A 20,891-nucleotide genomic window follows, 5' to 3' on the forward strand; every position below is an offset into this window, starting at 1 on the left:
CAGTTTGTTGCTTCCCATTGATTTCCCTGTTTGAGAGCGTACTCTTGTACAGCTTAGTTTGTCAGATTTGTACTTCATTTGACACTTCTCTGATTGCCCCGGGGGGAGTTATCTTGGTCTCAGTAACCGTTTCAGACAGAGTCTGTTATCAAACCCTAGCCTTATTTCTGGACGTTGCAGAATAAAACTGTTTTCAAGACATACACTGCTGCATGTTGATGCAGAGCTTAGTCATCAAATCTTCCTCCTGTTCATTTGTTAAATAACTACTTAAACGCCTTCAATGACAAATGTGTCTTCTTGTCAGTTTAAAAAAATGGAGACTCTCTTGTGTCCTCTGTGTGTATCTACTATTACGTTCTTCCGTGCTACCGTTGTTCCTCCAACACTGGGGGTAAATCCAGAACTTACAAAGTAGAACCCTAAAATGTTTGCTGCAAACACACATCCCTTGTTAACTAGTATTTACATAAAACATGCTGACACCAGTTTGGGGAGACTGAGTAGGATGCTTTCTCAGCTGTTGAAATTTGCACACGAGATGGGAGATGTTTTGATTAAAAAAGAGTTAGCTGAATATTTTTTCCACTTATTCCCATGTGTCAGAATCAAAGCACTGTTTCTCTAGGCATTTTGCCCACTTTCATTTTTTGTTCTCTTGTTCAGTTGTTTTGGATTTTTTCATCAAGGTTGGGATTTATTTTTTTCTCTTAATGGAGGCATGTAATAGCTTAATGATATAAATACATGTAAAAATGTCTTTCAGATAGAAATGAAGATTATATTGCTGATTTTTAGATTTCTGTTCATTTTTAGCAGTACTTGTAAATTCATTCTTTTATTTACCAGAACAAGTAATGGTGAACCAGGGACCAGGTGGCAAGAGACCTGTGAGACTTATTTCACGGGTAATGTCTTCCTGCTGTAAGAACAGCAAAGAAAAAGATTACAATTATAATGTCTATTTTACTTCTAAACATTCTTCCAACTTGTAAGATTTCTAGTATGAAACCATTTCTGTGATAGCATTTTAGCATGTCGTTTGGTTTGTTTTGGTTTTGAGCTGTGTTTAAAAAGCCTCCTCTCAAGGAAGGGAACTCCATCTTTTTTAATCAGCGTTGAAATGACTTTTTAAAAGCATAAGACAGGATCTTAGCTTTTCTCCCTGTAGTGAGAAAAACATTCCCTTTTTCATTTCTTTGTTTTTATTTGCTCCATGTGGATGCTGATGCTTCTGGCCACTCAGAAACTAGAGCAAAATCTTTTTTTAGAAACTGGAACAGAATTTTCATAATAAACCTGATCTCCTACAGATTCAGAGCCTCCGCTGGGGGGAAGTGAGGGAAGGAAACTGGAATTAGGGAGGGTTATAAAAAATGTAATTTCAAGGATCCATATTCTAAAAAGTCTCCATGGGTTTACTACTGCTGCTTGGATTAGGAGGCCCTTTAATTTGCTTTTAATTAAAATGATTTTCATTTATTCCGTGCCTTCTTCAAAGGTCCCAAGGCACCTTATAAACTTGTGATTATATATATAAACTGCAAAATCCATATTCATGCGATGCTGAGGTTTCAAGTTAAGGATAAAAATGAATTTTCTTTTCTATTACTGTTTTTGGAACCTCAATTCCCAATTATAGTGTAAGTTTTAAAGCACTGCAATTTTACATGTTTGATCTCAGAGGCTGCAGGCCAAAATGTAAGCATTGACCTTTCATTAATATCTGATCTGAATCACATATTTAAATAGCCAAAGCTTTATTTTTGCATCCTCAAAGTTGGAGGAAAAAATAATAATGTAAATACCTTTATGTTTTTTTAAAGGAAATGCATCTCTGTTGCAGAGAATTCCAAAATGCTATGAAAATTATGTTTCCGTGTAACAAATGGAAATTGTTACATGGCTCATAAATATAGTGTATGTACACCAATTTTCTTTTAAGTAGGTGATCTTAATACTATGTAAATATTGAGGAAATTAAGAAAAAACTTTCCTATAGATGACTGTCTTGTACTATGCTGCACTTCTGTACCCACTGTGCTTCCTCCTCAATACCTACTAAAGAACAGAAGGAATGGGGCTATCAACAGGGAAATAGCCATATTTTTAAAGAATATTGCAGTGTTTTGTTTGTGTTTGGTTATGTGCTATTAAATAAGTGCATAAACCTTAAGTCCAAGGAGTAGTATGGATAATACAGCCTCAGGTGTGCATTTGGTCCCAGCTAAGCTGATGGTGGCAGGGCCATCACTGTGGGAGAGGTGGCAGCAAGCAAGAATGCATGAATGCCGTCTTCCCAGAAACTGGAAAAGTTTCTCTTAGGTTCATTCGTTTTGTTTCGGAAGAAGCAAAAACTGCAGGGGCAGAGATGCTAGGATTTCTTTTCATGTTCATGAGTTTAGACAGCTCTAAGTGAACATTGTGACATTTCGTAACAGAACGGCGGTTTGCTGCAGGCACAAGTTCTCTGTGCATTTGTACGATGTATGCGGTTGTACAAATTCTCTAATCGTACAAGGAGCTTTGAGACACAATAATTAAAATGGAAAAATAGAACAAAGTCATTAAAAGTGATTTAGACATCTTATTTTGTTATAAAATTGTCTTGAAAAAATGGGTCTTCTGCTGTAGAAGAAAACCTGAAAATTCTGCTTGTTTATAGACAGCCAGAAATTTCACTGTTCAAGTTAGAGAAAGCAAAATGCCATTTTTGACATTACACTGTTGTTTGAGGATATTACACCAGAATTGCGAGCAGCATATTTCCTTATAATACGCTTTTTGTTTTCTAAATGAATACAGCAGTGTTCGTCGGTACGGAGGAGTTATTCATGAGGAGTTCACAGAACTTTCTCAGGATCTGGCAGAAGAGTAGAGGACTGTGCTCAGCAGTTTGAGGAGGCTTTTGCTTTTGCTTGAGTTAGCTTTTGGAAGGTTGGAATGCCAGCGTGAATGTCTGATGGACAGCATGAAGAGCCAGGTGTAAGGGCCTGTTGGTTGCACACAGTGGGGATGATCCCGTAGGCTGGTGGCAGATGCCAGCCAAGGTGGAGGTGCGTGGCGAGGACCGAGTGATCCCAGCCACCAGACCTCTTTGGCTTGCAGGATTTCCCTCCCTAACAGCTGAATGGTTCGATTTGTGGCTTCTGTGTTTTTTGTTTGTTTTTCTTCCACCGTTACTTCCCAAACCTGTCTCCCATCTGTTGCTCTGCGGTCAAAACCATAAAGTCTTGGTGTTATTTTCTGGTATAACTGGTCAATAAAAGTGACTGAAGGTGTGAAGGTTGATGATACGTGGGGAAGCAGTAGTGAAAGACATCGTAAGGTGAAGTGTCTCCTTACTGAGTTTTATGGTGGAAGCCGATTTCAAGTGGCTGAGTCTTTCTTCAGACCTGCAGTGGCAGGTTTCTGAGGAGAACCGGCCTGCTAAGGTGGGTCTCAGGCTCCTGGGGTTTCTATTTTCTGCAAACATGGCTTAGGCAGTAGGAAAGCTGTATTTAAAAGTACAAATGATAGCTGCTGAGTAAAGGTGGAAAAGCCTTTCATTTCTTTTTTCTTGTGTTTAGTTGACTTGACTTACCCTGAGTGACATCTGACTGAACTATAAAGATGGTTAAAACTATCTTGTGAAACTGCTGTACTCCGTTGTGCTGGGAATGGATAATAATAAATGACTGTTTGAGGACTGCGGTCATCTGAGGCCAAGAAACACGCTGCAGGGTGATTTCTTGTGAAATTTTAGTAGGCCAAGATGACAGACTTAGGGCCAGCTTACGCATTTATGGTGAAAACTGTACCAGTTGAATATTTTAAATGACACTGCAAGCCGCCTGCATTGCATCTGCTGTGTTTCATTGTTTCATTTAGGCCCAGATGTTAGAGAAATGACTGAATGAAGTTATGTAAAATTTCAGTGCAAACTGTTATTCTCTTTTGAATTAGGTTGGTCCCTTCTGGCTTTGGCTCCAGGGGGGTTAGATGGAATGGGATTAGCAGAGGAACCTCAACCACCACTGTTTGTATCTGAGTGTGACCGCAGGTGCTGTGTGGTGCTTTAGTGGTGCTACCTCCTCTGCCTCGTCCAGCAGTGTGGACAAGCCTAGAAATCCAGGTGAAGAGGCATTCCCTAATGGCCTCATGTGCTGCTTCAGGACAAACCATGTAGAAAAGTGCCTGGATACTATTACACAGACCTAGAGGACAGCTTTATAAATGTCCCACAAAGCAGTTCTCACTGCTTTTTAGGCAGAGCAGCTGTTTTGAAGGCAAGCTGAAGGCATGTGGAGGGCAGGTCCCTAAGAAAGCTGTGTAACTGCTGAGGGCCTGGTCCTGGGGTAGAGCCACCCTCTGGTATCATCAGAGCTTATCTGCACAGTTATCCCCAGCTGGGTGTGCAGTGAGTCCTTCCACACTGGTGTTCCTCGCTCACGCACACAAGGAAGTTCCTGAATGCGCACAGGGTAAAAGTCATTGTCATAATTTCTATTCTAAATACATGTAAGAAATACTTGTGGCTCTAGCTTGACAGGCCCTGGGAAGACGTAGCCTAAGGCCATGCTTTCTACAGAAGATTGGAGCAGCCGATCTCCAGAGCTCCTTGCCACCCTTGAGTTTTCTGTGGTCAATTTTAAAAACACCTGTAATACTTCTTTGGGGACTTGAAATCTTGTCAGTAGATGCAATTAATTTATTTCAGGTGGAAAAGAATGCTTAAGAGAAGCCTTTGGGAGGCATGCGTAAACCCATTTCAACCTTTTTTGCCCTATTTGGGGGGTAGAGGTGAGCCAAAAAATCTAGAAATGCAGGAGAGTAACCAGTGTGATGGAAATAAATGCAGTTGCACACCTATCAGTGAATGTCTGAGTAGAGCTGTTTTCCTGTTGAATTGAGATGTAGTGACATTTGTGAGTTTGTCTCTCTTGAGTGCTTGTGGCAAATGGTCAAAATGCTAGCAATTGAAGTCTGCTGAAATAACTGCAGCTCTTAGAGTGTTTTATATGCATCAAGAAGCAATTTTTGTTGTTTCTCTAAGATGCAGTGGACGAGTTGGATGTTGGTTAATGTCCTCCCGATTTCGTATTCTGTATACATACGAAACATCCTCACAAACATCCTTTGTACATCAAAAACATAGAAGGCATGCACAGCGTGACCTTTGAACACAGAGCTTTTTTCCTGTTTATGTTGGCCAAGACCCTTAAAAAATTATTTATTCTGTCATGAAGAAAACTGCCAAATAAGTTAACATCTGTGGAAGCTTGCGGAAGGTAGGTAGTGAAACTTGGCATGCTTTGCACGTCAGAAGGAGGATGGGCCTTCCAGGAGATCATTCATGCTTTTGTGTGATGAGATATCTCCTTATCATTGCGGCCCCATGGGATCAGAATGAAATGACTGCTACCACGCTCTAGCAGAGAGCAAACTGAAGTCACGTTTGCACAGCAGCTGTTCCTCATTTAATCTGAACAAACAGGGGAGCAAAGTTCTTTACACATCATTTTCTGCTGGATGATATTCAGCCGTGTATTCACGTGTAACATCTCTGTCGGTGACTGGGATGGTGGGATGAAGTGCACGCTCAGCAGGCTGGCAGGTGGCCCAGGTTTGGGAGGGCAGGGCTGCCCTGCAGGGAACGGGGAAAGCATGGGGAGCCTCCTGGTGTTGGCCAAAGCCAAGTGCAAGGCTGTGAGGATGTGGAGTAAAGCACAGCCTCTGCGAAGACTGGAGGGAAGACGGCTGCAGAGCAGGCCTGAACTGCAATCTTCAGCTACCTGAAGGCAGCAATGGAGAAGACCAAGTCAGGCTCTTCCCTGAACTGCCCAGCACAGGGACAGGAGGCAGTGGGTGCAAGTTGCAGCAAGAAAAATTGGAACTGGTTGTATGGTGGGATGAAAATTCCTCATGAGAGTGCTGTACAGTGCTGGAGAAGGGGCCCAGTGAGGCTGCAGCACCCCTGCTCAGAGAGACAGCAGCATGGGCGCCTGTCCCGCCGGCCTGGAGCTCAGCCTTGCCCTCTGGCCTTGCCAGAGCTTGGCCTTGCCCAAAGGGCCTTCTCAGCCAAAGCTATCCTGTCTCACCCAGCATTGATGCCCAGCTAAAATCCCTCGTAATTGTGAATTAAGGAAAAAAGTAAAAGGGCAAAAAAATAATCCTCTGAATGTCTTATAAGAGAGAATTCACATCTCTGTGCAACTCCAACTGTGCTCAGGTACATACAGTGTTATTCCAAAACACGGGAGATCCTGCAAGCTTTTATTATCAATTTGATTAACCTGTTCATTATTATTATGACCAGTCTAAGAAAATGTTTATCGTTTGTGTTGAGAGTTTGTACTGACGGAACAGCATAGCTAATCACTGCAGATGATTGTGCTGTTCTGTGGGAATGCATAGCTTTAAAACATCCTCTGTCTGTAGCTGCTCATTGAATTATACTTTAAATTAATTTTCATAAAGTGGCTGTACTGTTATGCTTCTATTTTTAGCCATGTTAGCTGCTGTACTACAAAAAATCAAAACCTATTCTGTTGATTCAGCAGAAAGCAAAATTTTATGTGTAAGTAATGCTCAAAATATTAGTGCTTCTAGCAGACTGTAGATCAAAGTGAGAGCTCTGTTTACACCTGGAAATAGTTGTTGTTTTCCTGTAATGTAAATCTGACCGTTATACTTAATTTCCTGAAGTAAAACTGTTGTTAAAAGCATCATTAGAGTCCATAGATCACAATTTTGAAAGAAACTAAAGTAAATCCTTATTTCAGGGATCAGAAAATAACCTGTTTGAATACTGGTCAGTCACCACCTCCTGTCCTCTGGAAAGAGTTCATCTTCCCAAGCCATCCCATCATATTTATATCAAAGATAGTGCTATTCCTACCTCACTAAACCAGGAATGTTTTTTAAAGGAAGTGAGATACTGATTTGTCACAGGTAACACAAAGTTTTGGTCTGTTTTGAATTTTCTGTGTTGAAAAGTAGGTAGTCAGTTTTGGTCATGCTGGTGCAGTTAGTCTTACGGTAAGTCTGCTTTTGTGGTTTTAGAAATGCATTTTGCATATCCAAATAAGCATGCACTAATTAAAAGTCATAGATTGTTAAAAGTCATGGATCATAAATGATTTTCTTCAGTCTTTCAGCTGAAGCACGGAAGGGTTTCTCTCTGCAGAATAGAAGGAGAAACCTCTGCAAGCCTGAAGTATTAACACAAAATTTGTTTGGATTTAGGTATTAGTGGAAGGAGAAGGTTGGGAAGCTACACAGATATACAGATAAGTTCAGTAATATATTCTGCTGGGGGAATTGCGTTGGTTGAGAAAAGCTAATGATGAGTGAGCCACAAGAGGAGCTCCTTTGGCCTCTGTTGTGCAGAGAAGTGCTGCGTTGTCAGCGCTGATAGGTGAGGAGGCAGAGTCGGTGGTCAGGAGCCATGGCAAGTGACCCCCATGGTTGTGGTACACCATTTAACAGAGCACCAAACCTCTGTGTTTCAGTGGGAAATCCCTCTCCAGTCTAGGCAGCATGGGGCAGCAGCTGCCTGGGGCACTCATGCTTGCTTGCACGGGTAATTTAGCAGAATTGTTCTGATTTCAGGCAGGACCATCAATGATGGGTGTCCCTAGGTCCTGTGATTTGGCCCCCAGAGCCAAGCCAAAGGCTGCTGCTTTGGAGAGGTGCAGAAGCTGGTCAAAGCTCCAGTTCTTCCAGACTTTCTCCTGAGGTTTGAATTCTCTGCTGCCCTTTTCAGGGACAGTGAGATTTCCTCAAGATCGTTGCTGTCTGGTGAGTTTAGAGATGACCAGCAGGGTGCACAGGAAGCATTTTTCCATGTTTTACTAGCTTGCATTGAGCATAATTGGGTTGTGTCATATCTTTCCCTGGTTCTAATTGGGAAATGTAAAGTTTGACCAGACCAAATAACTTTAAATCTGCAGATTTTGTCACCTCCCTATCTGTCCTTTTTCCAGGTCATTGAAGAATGGCTTTTCTTTCATTTGTGTTGTCGAGATGCCAGTGCAGCTGCTTGTGAAAGACTGTTGTGAAAAAACAGTAAGTAGTTAGAGCAGAAAAAGTAAAGGGCAGAAATAAGTGATTCACCTCCTAGTGGTTTGCCACCTGTATCATGTGGTTAGATATATGATGACGTCAATATTTTGAAGTCAGTTTTATGTTTTTTGAGGAAAATCCTTTGGATGCATTTTGTATCACGATATTATTCCCAGTGATCCCCTCCTCTTTATTCCACAAAGCTGTACATTTTGTTTGTGTGCCTATATGTTACTCCTGAAGCAAGAGGTTTGATTTATTATTGAAGAATCAAGATGTACATCATTTAGAAAATATTCCCTGCAGGTTCTTCTTTCACCAGCTCAAAGTCACTTTAAGGAAGGCATCGCCTTGTCTCAGTAACACATATTTGAAAGTCATTTAGTGAGCAAATTGCCAGATAATTGCATTGGTGGTAATTGCATCTTAAATTGATCTGCTGTTGAGAAAAATGCTGAAAATGAACTGTTCTTAATCTTGATATGAAAATATTGGTTCTGTTATATTAATTAGCATGCTGTGAAATAAGAATATTTTTTAAGGGAGATGCTTAAGCTGATCTGTTTATTTTTAGTTAGTGCCTTTGGTTAGTTCCCTAGAAGAATCAAAGCTCTGTTTGTGCCTGTGTGTGAGAGAGAGAAAAAAGTTTATAGGATGTCAATCAATGAAAACTCTAAAGGTTTTCCATAAAACAGGAGTTTTGTGGCATATCTCAGGGATTTTGTGTAGCTTTGTCAAAATATTTTTTCTCTTTCCTTTAACCCTGCTGGGTTCATAACTGTGTCACTCATTTCACTGTTGAACCTGTTATGGGCAGCAAAACTTCTGGGTTGATCTGAAGGGGTTTGGGAGATTGACCTGACCAGGAAATAGCATTTCACCGCCTGTTGTACTTTGACCTGTAATAATTCCTGATACTTCATTCCGCTTCTTGTAAGGTAGCTTTCTGTCTGCACATTTCTTATTGCAGCTGTATGTGTGCATTTTCTTTCACTGACCTCGGTACAAAAGGGATGACCATGAGGTCCAGAAAGGCGAGGAGTTTGGTTTGCTGCTTCTTGCACTTTTTCCACACAGTTGTAAAGCTTTCATGGCAGTTTTGGTGATGGCTGGAAACCTTTTCTTCAGACATGGTGGAGTTAGTTTCATGGGATGTTTATAACTTTATTTGCTCTCCTCCCACAAGTATGCTTTCTCTTTCCTTTAGAGCTGACCTACTTGACCCGTGGACAAAAGGTCTCTTGGAAGCCAGTGTGTTTTGATTGTATATGTTATAGGGTTTGGTTGTTGATGTACTTTTTCTTGAGACACAAGATGGGTACATGAAGTATTCAGAAATTGACCTATGTGTAGTTACCATCACTTTTGTTGATATCTCATCTTTTTTTTTTTTTTTTTTAATCTTTATATAGCTTAGTCCTATGATACAGAGAAAAAATTCAGATAGTGAAAGGGGTGCAAAATCGGTTGGAACCTAGAAATGAATTACAATCCCATTATTTTTTTCTTTCTCTCTCTCTTTTTTCCCCAGTAATATGACTATGGTTCTTTGGTGGCCTTTAAGGAAATGTATGTGGTGCATTTGAGTATAAAGGGAGAAGAATTCAGTGTGTGATTTCTTTTGAGAATTGCTCTGGAGCTACTTCTGATAAGGCTAAGATATGTTTTATGAGACAGCTAACTTGCACTAAATTGTACATTAATGACTTCAGCTGGAAAATAAGATCGTAGGCACAAAATATGCGTGCCACAGGGCAGGTTTCTGTAGCAAACGTCTGATGTGATGGAAAAGGAAGGGATCTGCTTCAGACACAATGCAGAGCTGCTTGCAAATGTAGCCTTGTTCCATTTCTCTCCATCATTGCAGTGCTGTGTGTACAACTCCATTTATTTGCTGTTTAAGGTGTGTGAAATAGGGACAAGCCAGCAACTCCATCTTAGGGGGAACGGTGCGCAGAGGTTTAGTAGGTCTGCGTGGCCGTAAAGGCCACATGTGAGGAGGCAGGAGGCTGTCAGGACATCCCTGTGGGCCCACTGGGGTCGGTGTGTGACAGTTTTTGGGACTCTGAAAATGGAGTTGTGGTTTAAACACTCGGACTTGGAGATAAAAAACCTGGCTTACTTTTTCCAAAGGTTTTCAGATTTGGTGGATGACGCTGAGGACTGTCTGCTGACTTTTTTTAATTTACCTGTATCACAGGTCGATTTTCTTTATTGTTTCCCAGCGTAGAAATACGTGCACTGTGGCCAGGCTCTCAGTAGGCTGCTCGGCTGGAAAAAGAGAGGATTTGAGTTTGTTGTGGCTTCAGCCAGTCATCCATCAGCCCGAACAGTTCCTTTTCCAGTCACAGGAGGAAAATTTTAATGTTTTAGCGTGGCCAGAGCGTCTTGGGTTATTCCATTGAATCCGTGGGATGAGCAGTTGTCACATGCTAAAGCCGCAAGCAAAATATTCAGAAATCAAGGTTTCCATTGCCAGGGAGGGACTACACAAGCACGCTGAGTTTAGTCTATAAAACAGCTCACCCTTTCTTTGGCTGAAGTATTGTGAAGGAAGAGTTTGACAGGCAGCAGCATTCAGGTGATCTGAAAAGATGGATCCCCTGGGGCAGCGGCGTTGGGTCTCATGCAGTTCTGCATCGACTGCAAAACAGGTAAATAAAAGGAAAATACAAAGAATCGGTTTGTGTAAGGTAATTTAACAAATGTGTCTGTACTTGTGGATGTGTGCACTCTCTGGGACTACAGAAGGGAGATACAGGAGATGGTGTGTGCCTCCTGTCTTGACGTGTCAGGGTAAATTTGCCCAAATGCTGCAAGGTGCTGGGCTGGAGGAGCGCACATCTGAGCACGTAGTACCTGTGCACGTGTATATTATGCTGCTTTCATACTGAAGATTTCCGAGATGGGTTGTCAAAAGGAAGGAAGGTTGACCATTGTGCTTCATATTCTCTGAAGGTAAAAGTGTCATTTAAGTAATTTTGGAGGCTTTCTGTATCTGACAAACTAAAATTAAGTGTTTATGGTGCTGTAGCCTAAGGGAATCTCGGCTCATCTTCAAGTTTTATAGTTGTCTTATTAAAAAGCTGCTGTTTAATTAGCTGTGTCATACTGGCAGTCTCTTTTTTCTTTCTTTATGTCAGAAGAAGTAATGGGAGCGCGCTATTCTGATCCATAAAAACCTGGCTTGATACCTATAAAATCAGACTTTCAGCGAAAGCTTCACGTTCTTTTCCATATTAAAAGCAAAAGCATCTTCTGAAATGGGCCCTGAGGGCTGTGGTGGCTGTGTGCAGGTACTACTTGTTCTGCAACGAATTAAAAGTAAGGGTGTGGGGGGGGATATGGAATAACAAATTATTACTCTACCATGCGATGCCTGCCCTGGGAGCAGCCGTGCGGGTGCCTGGCTTGGAGCAGGGACCCCAGCACCTCCGCAGCCCCCCGGGCGGGCAGCAGCTGCCGAGGCGCCCTTGTGGTGTGACACGTGCTTCTCATCAGTCCTTCCTCACCCCAAACCTACTTGTGTCCTGCCCTCTGTGTGCCACGTGAAGTAAGTGAAGTAAGGGTGGTGTATGCCTTTACTGGAGGACTGGAGGACAGGTTCGGCAGCAGCAGCAGCAGATGGCTTGGGCAGGCATGCAGCTCTTGCCAGCTTTACTACTTCAGAGGATGCAATAATAAACATTGGGGCAGAAAAATCTGATTTATTTTTTTTTTTAATTAAAAAAATAACAGTAATTTTGCACTTTAGGAAACAATGGGTTTTGCGATGGGAGGAATTTCCCTACCCTGTTATTTCAGCGGGTGCTGCTCAGAGCCAAAGGGAGCGAGGGCAGCGGTGCCCCTCAGCCCGTTCCCCCATGTTGGGTTGCAGGCGCTGCTCTTGCTGTTGTCTGCTCCCGCGTTTGTGCAAATAAAGCTTGCAGACTGGGAACAGAGTGTCCTGTACAAATGCCGGATTCTTTTTTTAAATTAACATACTTCTTCATTTCCAAAATAGAAATATAATTCTCTTTGGTCGTGGGTCCAGGATACAGTTTCGGTCCAAAAAGCTATTCCCATGGTAACAACCCGGATTTGACCAACGGCTATTTTCCACCAAAAATATTTTTGGATGAAATAGCCCAGCATCTCTAAACATAATGGTCAAATCTACAACTTGTTATGCATTTCACTCCGAGAAGGCTCCAAATCAGATCCTTGTCTGTATTTTCTGCATGTGTTGTCTTTTAAAGAAAGCTGTTAAGGATTGGTGGGAAAACAGAGTGACTTTTTTTTTTTTTATCCCTTTCCATAAAGAAAAACATTCCTTTATGCAAAATCCAACATACATAGTAAGGAAGAGAAATAAGTGTTTTTAAAAATCCTTAAAAAAATATGTTTTTTGTGAGCCGTAACAAAATCTGCTGTAAATACTCTGAGAAGCACTTGCTTGTGATAAATATTTCCCAAGAGCACATTTCCATATTATTACTGTTATTGTACTATTAATCAGATACAGTTGTTTTTTTTCCCCTTCTGATCCTTAGTAAATGTGCTTGAGTGTAACATTTCTTCTTAATATCAGTTCTTGAAAAGAATTGATAAGAACCTGAATGCTAACCGGTGCCTTGTCAGGGATTGAAAATACATGCGTATTTATCAACGGTAACGCCATCAGGAATTCCAGCGGCGATTTTAAAACACATTAAATAATAAAATATCGGTTTATTCTGGAGAATAAAGGACAGTAAATGCATGCTGTTGTTGACACTTGCTGTCTCTGGAAAGCAAATATTATTTGGGTTGTTTATTTGTAGACAGCAGGAGCAGTGACAGCAAAATTCCTGCATGATCGGGCAACCCCTAGGAAAATCAATAGATGGATTTTCCATCAGGCATTGCCTCTTGGCAGCCTGTTTCTGTTGAACGATACCGCCTCACGTTAGCATATGCTTGTGCACTTAGTGTTAGCTAACGTCGTCGATAGCTGAGCAGCAGCAGAAGGGGGCTGTGTATTAATATTGTGTATTAACAGCACGTGGGACGAATGGTCAGCGTGGGTGCGTGGAGTGAGGTCTACTTGCGACCAGGCTAGGGAGCATCAGGGCTTTGTGTTGCGGTCAGATATTCCAGGAAGGTTCGCCGTCCTGCCTGCAAGCCTCTGCTTCTGCTTTGGAGAAGACGTCTCATCATCTTTTGATTTATTTCTCATTGTATTTTCCCAGTTACTGGGCCTCTGCCAGTTCCTCTTCCTTCCATCTTGAGCGATGCTTTCAACCTGACTGTGTTGCTTGAAATGCACTGCTCAAAATTATCTGCTAATTAAGCACTGCGCTGCCAAGTTTTGAAGTCCAGCCCCCTTAAAAAAAAAAAAAAAAGTTCAGAAGGACTCATGAGGACTTTATTCATGAATAAGTAATGGCAAAGTGCAGCCCTTTGGCCTCAGCTGCTAACGCTGCAGTGGGGAGTTCTTGCACGTTCTGCCATTTTTCTCCCACCACAACTTGAACACTGGCTTTAAAGCTGAGATGTTTGTAGCTGTTAAGGTCCCAGAGGAGCCATAAGCCTTCCAGAAGGGAACAGGGCTGCCCTGTGTTCAGTGCTGAACTTTTCCTTCGGTGTGCCTTTCTCATTCCACGTAACTATGCGCAGTTCGAGCTGTGTCTCAGAAACCAGCTGGCATCCATCTGCTCCCATCCACTGCAAGTTTTTCATTCTCCTGTTTACATACGCTGCAAATGCATTTTTCTGATTGCTTTAACCCGGTCTCTTCAAACCATGGTTGAAACTGGTGAGGTGGTTCTGCCGCCTTCTGTGGGCTTAAATGCAGTAAATGAAGCAATTGGATTACGGGGGTGGAAGCGGAGAGTGAAAACACACACAAAGGTTGTAAAACTCCTGCTTAGCTCCTTCCTTCCTTGAAAGCCCTTCTGCTCATCCTTGAGCAGTGCTGTTAACTGGAGGCAAGAGCTTGGTGCGTTGCTGGAGAAGGTGGAGTTGACGTGAGCCTAGAGGGGAGCCCCCAGAGGAGGACGTTGGTGGCTGAGAGCGTGCGCGGACACGAGGGGAGGGCTGCGTTCACCACCTGCCTTTTCCCTCCAGCGTTGGCTTGGACTGTGCTCGTCTGCATGGTGTTAGCGGCACTAAAAGCTGTGGTGGTGCTGGCCTGAGATGTGAGGAGCACGTGGTGGGACTGGGCTGTGCCAATGTTTCCTGCCCTGTACTTCCACGCTTCCCTCGCGTCAGAGCACAGGAGAATCGCTGGTGGGGAGGAGGAAAGGCATCTCCTCGAGCAGGGGCTGCATGCTCCGCTGTTGGGAGGAGTGCCCACGTCAGCACGCTCTGGTCACAGCAGTCTTCTATGATAGAAAACATCTTTCGTCATTACCGCTTCCGTAACAACCTTCCGGGATGTCTCTTGGGCTGCATTTTTATTTCAGAGGTGTAAAATGAGAACAGTCAAAAGAAACGAGGGTGCATAGCTGTATTGTCTTCCTTGAACTATGACCCTTTTTGTGTGCTTCTTTGGAATTGGAAGACTTGTTTGCAGGTTCAGAGTAACAGTCCAGGCGAAAACATCATCTACCCAGAAGCAATCACCACGTTGTTTCCATCTCTTAGTGTATGCAGTCCCTACTGACTGGTGTTTATGGGGGAAATTCCGGCACTGTCGGGCTGCACGCTTGTGCAGGTCCTGAGAAGACGCCCATGATGTATTACATGAAAAAAACAAATAGAACTATTACTGTTGCATTCCTTACAGGTCTGGTTAAGCCAAACCTTTCGTTTTTGCTTGCTTTTAGGCTGTGGGATCAGAAAGTATTGAAACTAGGGACTATCTACCTTCCAGATGGCAATTCACAACGATAATCTTGTGCAGTGTCCGTCTCCTCCAGAAACCCAGCCGTAATGTGCGTGTGATGCTTATTGATACGGGCATGTACTGTAACTCGGCCTGTGCACAAAATAAAAAAATATTTCAGATATTAGAAAATCTGGGCTTTACTGCCAGGACTGGCGGTGTTTGAGCATCTGTCTGCTGTCAGTCTGGCTTGCAGGTGAGAACCTTAATTTTCAGACAAACCGAGTGCTGTGGGCTGTGCGTGCCCAAGAGCTGTGCCTTCGCAGCTTTGTTTCCGTGCTGGCGAATCCTTTTCCTTTAGTATTTCTTCGGTATTTTTTTTCCCGATGCCATATGTTGTACCCCGTGACTGGGAAGGTCAGATGCGTGTCTGTCTCAGCAGGTAGCACCAGCAGATTTCTTTTTTGGGTGGAAAGGGAATTTTCCTCCAGCAGATGGTCAGTTCCTGTCTTCTGTGCCTTGTGCACTGTCACTGAAATGCTTCCAGTTGGTCCAAACCAAAAAAGTGTAGAAAAGTAGGAAAAGTATGTTTTCAAAACAATCTTTAGTAATTCCTTTTCTGTGTTGCTACCTCGTTTAGTTAGGATCGTTAGTATAATTACAAAACCAGTTGCTGTACAAGCGCAGAGGTGTTCCTTAGTCTCCCCACTGGTGGCTTCCCCCTGGGGTGTGACACTGGGGGTGGCAGCGGGGACATGGCACGTGCGCGTCCCCTTGTCCCCTCGGCGTGCTGTGCTGGTCGCCCCGTGAAGGGCAGCGGCCGGTCTGTGCAGCAGGGCTCGGGCACTTCTCTGCAGGAGCCCAGCCGGGCATCGTCACCCTTCTCATCGTGCTGCCAGGGCAGGATTTGCAGTACTAAAGCACACCCCAAAAAACCTAAATACACACTTTCAGCCGACTTCAACCAAACTGATTTGACCTCTTTTTTTTTCCTTTGAAGTATAAGCAGTAAAGGGAAGCGAAGCAGGTTTCTTTGTTGGTTTTTATTTTCAGTCTCTGCTGAGCCCCATCGTGTTTGCATCCAAAGGGTATTTGCTTTAACAGCCCGCTCTGCTGTCGCGTGACAGATTGATGCAAGGACACGTTGCTGCACGGATCTGCACGTGCAGCACAGTTCATTAGGAATATATAATCAGATTTAAAGTCATTAGGTATTCTCTAAATCACTCCGCTGGTGTCATACAGCTTCTCTTTATTATGAAAGGAAGAGAACAAACTGAAAACACGGCTTGTTGGGGGCTTTTTGTTGTTTTTATTTTTATTATTATTATTATTATTATTTTGACTTACGTGCCATACTTAGAAATTTAAAAGTTTGGTGTCAGAAAATATTGGAGAAGTTATCTCTGTAATTTTCCCTGTTTTAATAAAATGCTGCCTGTTGAGAAGGTACGGCCCTCGGATGTAAATTACTTTGAGCTGCATTTTGCCCTCAGAAGGGGGCTTTATGGGGAAATAAGGTTTCCTTCATGCAGGGAATCGCTGTCAGGAGCTGTTGCAGAATCATTCTCTGCTATCCCCCCTTTAGTGCAGAGCCCTCTCCCCTGGAACAGCTGCTTCAGGAAACCACAGACCTCGCGTTCGGGCAGTGAGTGCAGCCCAGGGCCTTGGCACGTCACAGAGGGGGCACGGTGGTGGCACCCGCAGCAACCTGCCCTTTGCTGCCTGTGCCTCACGTTCCCATTTAAGAGCGTATAAACCTGGCAGTAAATCAGACTGCGGACTGCTCCTCTTCCGCAGCATGCTTCAAGAGCACCAGCCCCTGCGTTTCAGAAGCGAAGACATGCAGCAGCCTGCAACTTCGCTGGAATAAATTGAAAAACGTCCTCAAGTACGTATTTCAGCATATCCAGGTTGCACAGAGCAATGGCAAGTGATGCAACCCCTCTCTTGTAGGTAGGAAACGAAGGAATAAACGAACGTGGTTTAGCTTCATCTGTTTAGAAGTTAACGAGGATGTTCCTCTGTGTGTTAATCTGTGCTGCAAGTCAGAGGAATCGTTTCCTCTGCCGCCCAGCACGTCGCTCCGTCCAGCACTGTGGTGCCCGCGTGCTGTGATGGCCCAGCGGGGGCACCGCCTTCGCTCCTGCCCCGCGGTGGGTGCCATCGCCGGGGGTGCTGCACCTTGCGAGCCGTCAGGTTGTGTGCTGGCCAAGGGGAGCTGCGGGACCTGGAGCAGCTATACTGGAAAATCTCCATGGCAACCCAGGGAAATAAGGGCCCCTTCTGGGAAAATGAGAGATCTCAAATTCTCTTGCAGCCAAGAAGTATTATTAGTGTCTGGCTGTAGTGCTGTCACATTCTTCTTTCAAAGTTTCTCGTTGCTGAAAACAAATCGCGATGGGTATTTTTCTAATGCTTTTGTAAAGGCCCTTGTAGTTCAGCACTGTTGGCTCAATAAAAATAAAAGGGAGTAAACCCAAAGTATAGAAGAAATGCAGCATTGATTACATTTATAAAGTGTAAGTTGTGTGTGTATCCCCATTTGAGTGTTTGTACATGTGTAAAAACAAACAAACCAACCACCAGAACACTTTGATTTTGTAAGGGAAGCTTAAGTTACACTTTTTTGTTCTTATTTAAAGCCGTTGGAGGACGTATCCATGCATCCAGTCATTTTCTTAACTGCAAAACATCTTCTTAATAGCAAGCTCCTCAGCTGCTCCTCAGTGCATCAGTTCACTCTAGTTCTTTATATGCAAAACCTGCAGAATTAGTATTAAATTTTATCTGGAAGTTACTGAATTATTAAAAGTCTTGAACAGAACTGTGAAAAAAATGTAAAATTGATAATTACAAAGCAGTGTGCTACTGAGTCAGAGCCTGTTTTGCATTGAATTATCATTTCACATCCTCTTCAGCTAAGAAGCTGAACTATTTAAGAAAATACCATATGATATTACATATGGCGTTTTAATAACACTTATTTTACTCTGCTTCTGCTTAGCCACTAAATGCTAAATGTAAAATTTCAGAGCGCCCCTACCCCTTCTCACGAGAAGCCCAGCCAGCTTGTCAAGCTTCGCCGGTTGTTCTCATGGCACGGGTCTCGCTGCCCTGCCCGCAGTGACCCCGACCTCTGTCGTAAAGTAAGACTTCAGTATTTTACCTTGGGTAGGAAATACACCCACGGGTCTCCAAATAGCAGTAGTGCTGCTCCAGGTGGCTGGAGTTTGGATTTATCCATATTGATATTTTAAACTACTGGAGCGTTTGGGGTTAAAAGCCTAAATCCATACATTTTTAGATATTTGAAGGAAGCAAAAGTTTCCTGATGAGGTTTGCCAAAGCATGGAGGTACCATGCTTTACACCTAAAATACCCCTTCACAATTCCCTTTACACCTGATTTGAAGAGCCGATGTGGTGGGTTACAGAATCACAGGATCGTCTAGCTTGGAAGAGACCTCCAAGATCACCGAGTCCAACCTCTGACCTAACACGAACAAGTCCTCCACTAAACCATATCACTAAGTTCAACATCTAAACGTCTCTTAAAGACCTCCAGGGATGGTGACTCAGCCACTTCCCTGGGCAGCCCATTCCAATGCCAAACTTAACCAAAAGTGAGTGAGTAACCAAAGAGATGACTCACTCTTAAGGTATTTGGAAGTGAATATGAACTGTTTTTAAACTGTAGGTTTGTATGCTGTGATTTTATCTATGGGAAAACTACTTTTCTCATAGAAACTTTAGAATTGGACGGAACTTGCTGAAATATTTTTAGCCTTCTACATAACCTGGGAAGTACTACTTCTACGTAGCGTGTAAAACCAGTTCCCGAGGTTAACTAGGAATTCAAGAAGGTAATGAACAAGCTTTACTTGGAAAAAACGCATTAAGGGTTGATTGGTTGTTTTTTGTTGGTTTGTTTGTTTGTTTTTTGTAACTGCAGTTTTATAATTAAGTTATTTTGGGGAAATATATTTCGGTCCATTACATCGGTTTTTCCTACGGTGGAACTTGAAGTTTGCAATAAAGAGCTGACCTCTACCCCCTTCCTCCCGTTATTAACATTTGAAGACTGCGATGGCTTTCCTCTGTTTGTTTATACGTGGAAAAAAGCTGACAGTTGAATAGATTAGCTCCATATGCCATTTCCTTCCTGAGAAAGTGGGATGTCCTTTCTGAATGTACGGATAGGACGAGTATGGTCTGTACATCATTTGGATCATTCAGACCTATTATTTTGAATATTCTTGTCTCTAATGAGATATTAAAGCTAGGATTAAGTTGCCTGAATTGCAAAGTAAACGCTTAAAACACATAGTGACAATAAATACCTGAAATTAGAGAATCAGAAGCTCTCAGGTTTAATAAACTGTGATTTGACTAAATGATCCTTAGTTTGTGGATGTCGTGCAGCTGCAGAGATCCTGCCTTGGGTGTTCCGCAAATAATACGTAAGCAAATAAAAAGCCTTGCTTTTCTGTCAAAAGCCTGTACAGCGAGCCCTAGCCAGTGTTGCCTTTTGCAGTCCATTGTGGCTCCTTGTTGTTGAGGGATAGAGAAGAATCTCTGGCACCAGTTCTAAAAGAAAGTGCCTTAATTACTGCTGTAATCTTCGCCTGTGCTGCATTTGAACGCTGAAGCTCCAAGGACACCTTACAAGTACGTTAGAGGTATGTGTTAGACTTCACTCGCCTGTTTGAAGCTGTATTTTTTTCAAAGAACAGTTCCCAAGTTAACATCAAAATGGAACATTTTCAGATCTTTTTGGACATTTCTGAGAACGCTCTGTGAATTTGCCATTAAGCCCTCATAATTATTCTAGATTACCATGTTACCAATGAGCCTATATAAAATATGCATCTAAAACAGCCCCGAAGAAAACTTAAAGCTGATTTTAATGCTTTGGGTTTAAATTTGAAGGGCTTTGCTGGGTTTGCTTGAAGAAATTCAATAAATATGTATTGGCTGTACTAGCTTAAGTGACTGGGAAAACTCAGCGATGTGAATGCATTGTAATCCTTTGGTTAACAAGAATGGATCAGGAAAGTATTACAGGCTTACAACGTCCATTGTCATGAGCGTGCAGTGTATTAGTCTGCCTTTCACCACGCAATGTAGTCTTTCCTTTAAGTCAAGGTACCTGTTGCGTAGAGGTAATGCCTACTTTGGGTATGTCTCGGTGCATTCCAGCAGATAAATTAAATAAAAAATCTCTGCAGCTGACGTTTATCAGGTTATTCGCAGTCAGAATAATACCTAAGTAATTTAAACGTGGTCACAATTAAGATAATCTCACCAGAGGGCTCCCGGCAGGCAGCCACATGTCCTCCTGCCCTGTCAGGGGATGCAGAGCCTGGATCGAAGGTTTTGTCCTCGTCGAAAAGGGGTTCCCCCGCTTGTGTTGGTGCGTCGCTTTCCAAGGGTGTGCGATGCCTCTTACGGCCAAACAAAAATGTGCTTACTTTCAGATAAACAATGTATTTCATGTTGATTAAAAGGAATGAAAGATTACAAGAGTATAAAAAGACAAGTAAAAATCCTGAAAATCTTAGAAATGACTGCTCCTGCCTCTTTGACGGTTATTTACGTATAAACATGTCTTGTTTTCCAAGTAGTTTTCATTTCGGTGAAGAACCGAGCCCTAAATCTGTGCTGTGAGATCCAGGTATGCATTTTAGAAATGACACACAAACACTCTGCTTGCTCAGTGGTCGGAGCGAAGTTCAAGTAAGGCAGATTGTGATTCAGATCATCGGTGCTCTACATTTTGCAGCTGTCACATTTCAGATTCTGTTTAATTTCTTTGGGATTAATTTTGTCTGTGTATTTGGAATACTAATCCTTTCTTTTTCGGTCAATATCTTAGAAATACTGAAGCGATAAATTTTGCATGGAATCGTGGTTTAGCAAAGCTGAGATGCCGAGAGAGCTAAATGGAAGATTTATCGTTGTAGAAGATTCTCCCTGGATTTAGGATTAAGGAAAAAATGCAGCACAGGTGCTCGTCCAGGAGAAGGATCTGAGCCGCCCTTCAGGAGGTCGCCGTG

At 42.7% G+C, this 20,891-nt stretch overlaps 1 protein-coding gene across 4 annotated transcripts in view; it reads left to right on the plus strand.

Annotated features, from left to right (window-relative positions):
• The window catches only part of PTPRE (protein tyrosine phosphatase receptor type E), a 100,882-nt gene that overhangs the window by 18,278 nt on the left and 61,713 nt on the right, over window positions 1-20,891 (plus strand). Inside the window, exon 2 of one of the 4 annotated variants that reach the window (XM_040563065.1) lies at window positions 7,968-8,049. The exons of the other annotated variants lie outside the window; for them this stretch is intronic. The gene's annotated coding sequence lies outside the window, so the exon portion shown is untranslated. The remainder of the gene's footprint in view (window positions 1-7,967; window positions 8,050-20,891) is intronic. 4 annotated transcript variants of the gene reach the window in all.

Source organism: Cygnus olor, chromosome 7 (genome assembly GCF_009769625.2).
Source record: "Cygnus olor isolate bCygOlo1 chromosome 7, bCygOlo1.pri.v2, whole genome shotgun sequence".
Taxonomy (NCBI): domain Eukaryota; kingdom Metazoa; phylum Chordata; class Aves; order Anseriformes; family Anatidae; genus Cygnus; species Cygnus olor.